Raw genomic sequence first — 5519 nt, 5'->3', positions numbered from 1 at the left:
CTGGGGAAGGGAGGGGGCCTGCGGTACGAGGAGAAGCGCGCCTGCGGCGACCTCGAGCGTTCGCGGTCAGGGCGGGGGCCCGGCAGGCTCACAAGGCCCCCCCCGTCCACCCGCCTCCTGCGTCGCTTCCGAGGCAAAGCCACGCACGCGACCGGTCGGAGGCAGAACGGCAGCCCCTCGGCGGCCGGCCAGCGCACGCGTCACCGGCCCGCGCCCGCCGCGATCGCTCACACGGCCCTCGCGCACCCCCCAGAGGGGAGCACGGGACGTGCGCTCGCCGGACCAGGCGGCGCCCTTCCCCGCGCGGGAGGGGCGTGCATCTCATCTCACTCGACCGCCTCGAACCCCACGCCGACGGGCTCCCCTCGGGACCCACGCGAGGACACCGGAGGAGGGGACGCCGGGGGTGGGAGGGACACACCACCGCTCGGCCTCGGGCACCTGAGGGACAACCCGGAGCGCTCCAGGAAACCAGAATGAAATGTAAAATAGAATGTGGAATGGAATGGAATGGAAAGGAATGTGGAATGGAATATGAAATTGAATGTTGAATGGAAAGTGGAATGGAATATGGAATGGTGTGGAATGGAATATGGAATTGAATGGAATGGAATGTGATGGAATGGTGTGGAATGGAATATGGAATTGAATGGAATGGAATGTGGAGAGGAATGTGGAATGAAATGGAATTGATTGTCGAATGGAATGGAATGGATTGAGGAATGGAACGTGAAATGGAATTTGAAATGCAATGTGGAATGTAATGGAATGGAATGTGGAATGGAATGGAAAGGAATGTGGAATGGAATGGGGAATGAAATGTGGAATGGACCGTGGAATGGAAAGGAATGGAATGTGGAATAGAACGTGGAGTGGTATGGAATGGATCGTGGAATGGAACGTTGAATGGAACGTGGAATGGAACGTGGAATGTAATGTGGAATGGAATGTGGAATGGAATGTGGAATGGAATTCAATGGAATATGGAACGGAATGTGGAATGGAATGGAATGAAATGTGGAATGGGATGTGGATTGGAATTGAATGGAAAGAGGAATGGAGTTGAATGGAATGTGGAATGGAATGTGGACTGGAATGCATTGGAATGTGGAACGGATTGTGGAAAGGAATGGAAGGGAGGGGAATAAGGAATGGAACGTGGAATGGAATGTGTAATGGAATGCGGAATGGAGTAGAATGGAAAGTGCAATGGAATGTGGATCTGAATGTGTAGAGGAAAGCAAAGGAATGTGGAACGGAATGTGAAACGGAGTGCAATAGAATAGAATGAAATGTAAGGTAATGTGGAATGGACCGTGGAATGAAATGTAGAATGCATTGGAATGCAATGTGGAATGGAATGGAATGGAACGTGGAATGGAAAGGAATGGAATGTGTAATGGAAACGAATGTAATGTGGAATGCAATGGAATGGTACGGAATGTGGAATAGAATGGAATGGAATGGAATGGAATGTGCAATGGAATGGATTGGAATGTGGAATGGAATAGAATAGAATGTGGAATGGAATGGAATGGAATGTGGAGAGGATTGGAATGGATTGAAATGTGGAATGGAATGCAATGTAATTGAATGAAATGGAATGCAATGTGGAATGGAATGTGGAATGGAATGGAATGCAATGGAATGTGGAATGGAATGGAACGTGGAATGGAATGTGGAATGGAATGTGGAATGGAACCTGCAATGGAAACCAGAATGGAATGGAATGGAATGTGGAAAAGAATGTGCAATGGAACGTGGAATAGAACGAGGAATGTAATGGAATGGATTGTAGAATGGAATGTGCAATGGAATGGAATGGAATGTGGAACGGAATGTGGAATAGAGTATGGAATAGAATGGAAAGGAATGTGGAATGGGAGGTGGATTGAAATGGAATGGAATTTGGAATGGAATGGAGTGGAATGTGGAATCGAAAGTGAACTGGAATGCAATGGGATGTGGAATGGAATGCGGAATGGAATGTGGAATGTCATGTGGAATGGAATGTGGAATGGAACATAATGTAATGTGAAGTGGAACGTGGAATAGAATTGAATGGAACGTGGAATGGAACGTGGAATGAAATGGAATGGTACGCGGAATTGAATTTCGAATGTAACATGGAATGGCATAGAACGTGGAATGGAATGGAAAGGAACGTGGAATGGAATGTGGAATGAAATGTGGACTGCAACGTGGAATTGAAAGAAGAATGGAAAATGGAATGGAAAGTTATGGAATATGGAATGGAATGGAATGGAATGTGGAATGGAATTTAATGGAATGCAGAATGGAATGTGGAATGGAATGGAATGGAAGGTGGAATGGAATGAGGAATGGAATGGAATGTGGAAAGGAATGGAAGTTAATGGAATGGAATGTGGAATGGAATGGAGTGTAATGTGCAGTGGAATCTGGAATTGAATGGAACGGAACATGGAATGGAACGTGGAATTGAACGAGGAATGTAACAGGGAATGGAACGTGGAATGGAGTGTGGAATGAAATGTGGAATGTAATGGAATGGAATATGGAATGGAAGGGAATGTAATGTGCAATGGATTGTGGAATGGAATGGAATGAAATGGAATGGAATGTGGAATGGAATTCAAAGGAATATCTATAGGAAAGGAATGGATTATGGAATGTAATGGAATATTATGAAATGTGGAATGGAATTGAATGGTATGGAATGGAACGTACAATGCAATGGAACGTGGAATGGAGTGGAAAGGAATGTGGAATAGAATGGAATGAAACATGCAATGGAAAGTGAAATTGAATGTAGAATGGGACGTAGAATTGAATGCTGAATGGAAAGTGGAATGGAAAGTTATGGGATTTGGAATGGAATGGAATGGAATGTGTAATGGAATGGAATGGAATGTGGAATGGAATGAAATGGAATGTTGAATGGAATGTGGAATGGAATGGAGCTGAATATGGAATGGAATGGAATGGAATGTGGAAAGGAATGGAATGGGATGTGGAATGCAATGTCGAATGCAATGTGGAATGGAATGCAATGGAATTTGAAATGGAGTGGAATGCAATGTGGAATGGCAGAGAATAGTATGGAATGTGGAATGGAATGGAATGGAAAGGGGAATGGAATGTGGAATGGAAAGTTGAATGGAATAGATTGTAAAGGTTTGTGGAATGGAATGTGGAATGCAATGAAATGGAAAGTGGAATGTAATGTAATGGAGTGTGGAACGGAATGGAACGTGGAATGGAAAGGAATGCAATGTGAATTGGAATGGAATGGAATGTGGAATGGAATGTGAAATGGAATGTACAATGGAATGTGGAATGGAATGAAATTGGTCATGGAATTGAATGAAATGGAACGTGGAATGGAAAGGAATGTAATGTGGAATGGATCATGGAATGGAATGGAGTGGAACGTCTAATGGAATGTGAGTTGGAATGTGGAATGGAACATGGAATGCAACGTGGAATGGAATGGAATGCAACGTGGAATGGAACTTGGAAAGGAACGTGGAATGTAAAGTGGAATTGAAAGGAATGGAATGTGGAATGAAATGAAATGGAATGGAATGTGGAATGGAATGTGGAATGGAATGCGGAACGGAATGTGGAATGCAATGTGGAATGGAATGTGGAAAGGAATGTGGAATGGAGCAGAATGGAATGTGAAATGGAATGGATTGGAATGTGGAATGGAAAGTGGATTGGAATGTGTAATGGTCGGTGGAATGGAATGTGGAAACGAGTGTGGAATGGTACGGAATAGAATGTGAAATGGAATGGATTGGAATGTGGAACCGAATGGAATGGTATGTGAAATAGAATGTGGAATGAATTGGAATGGAGTGTGGAATGGAATGGAATGAAATTTAGAACTGAATGTTGGGCAGAATGTCGAATGGAATGTGGAATGTAATGTGGAATGGAATGTGGAATTGAACTGAAAGGAATGTGAAATGGAATGGAATGGAAAGTGGAATCTGATGTGCAATGAAACGGAATGGAATGTGGAATGAAATGTGGAAATGAATGTGGAAGTGAAAGGAATGGAATGTGGAATTGAATGTGGAAAGGAGTGTGGAATGTTATGTGGAATGGAATGTGGAATGGAAAGGAAAGGAATGTGGAATTGAATGTGAAATGGAATGGAATGGAAAGTGGAATGGAATGGAATGGAATGTGGAATGGAATGGAATGGTACGTGGTATGGAACGTGGAACGAAACATGGACTAGAACATGGAATGTAGCGTGGAATTGAATGGAATGGAATGGAGTGGAATGTGGAAATGAAAGTGGAATGGAATGGAATGGAATGTGAAATGGAATGAAACGGAATGTGGAATGGAATGGGGAATGGAATCTGGAAAGGCATGTGGAATGGAATGGAATGAAATGGAATGGGGAATGGAATTTGGAATGGAGTGAGCAATTGAATATGGAATGGATTGTGGAATGGAATGTGAAATGTAATCTGGAATGGAACGGAATGGAATGAGGAATGGAATGGAATGCAATGTGGAAAGGAATGTGGAATGTAATCTGGAAAAGAATGTGGAATGGAACGGAATGGGATGTGCAATGGAATGTGGAATGGAGTGTGGAATGGAATGTGGAATGGAATGGAATAGAATGTGGAATCGAATGTGGAACGGAGTGTGGAATGGAATGTGGATTTGACGAAATGGAACGTGGAAAAGAATGTGGAATGGAATGTAGCAAGGAACGTGAAATGGAATGGAATTGACTGTGGAATTGAACGTGGAATGAAAAGAAATGGGACGTGGAATGGGACGTGGAGTGGAACGTGGAATGGAGACGAATGGAACGTTAAATGGAATGTGTAAAGGAATGTGCAAAGGAATGGAATGGAATGCGGAATGGAATGTGAAATGGAATGTGGAATGGAAAGGAATGGAATGTGGAATGAATGTGGAATGGAACGGAATGGAATGTGAAATGGAATGTGGAATGGAATGGAATGGAATGGAGTGGAATGGAAATTGGAACGGAATGTATAATGGAACATTTAATGGAACGTGGAATGGAACGTGGAATCGAACGCTGACAGGAATGGAAAGGAATGTGGAATGGAATGTGGAATGGAATGTGGAATTGAATGGAATGGAATGGAAATTGGAACGGAATGTAAAATGGAACATTTAATGGAACGTGGAATGGAACGTGGAAGCGAATGCTGACTGGAATGGAAAGGAATGTGGAATGGAATGTGAAATGCAATGTGGAATTGAATGGAATGGAATGTGCAATGGAACGTGGAATTGAATGGAATGGAACGTCGAATGGAACATGGAATGGAATGGAATGAAACGTGGAATGGAATGTAGGATGGAACTTGGAGTGGAATGTGGAATGGAATGTGGAATGGAATGGGAAATGGAATGGAATGGAATGTGGAATGGAATGTGGAAAGGAAAGTGGAATCGAATGGAATGTAATGTGCACTAGAATGTGGAATGGAATGTGGAATGCAATGTGGAATGGAATGTGGAATGTAATCTCA

Source organism: Pongo abelii, chromosome 23, assembly GCF_028885655.2.
Source record: "Pongo abelii isolate AG06213 chromosome 23, NHGRI_mPonAbe1-v2.0_pri, whole genome shotgun sequence".
Lineage (NCBI taxonomy): Eukaryota > Metazoa > Chordata > Mammalia > Primates > Hominidae > Pongo > Pongo abelii.
Note: the sequence above shows the minus strand (reverse complement) of the source record.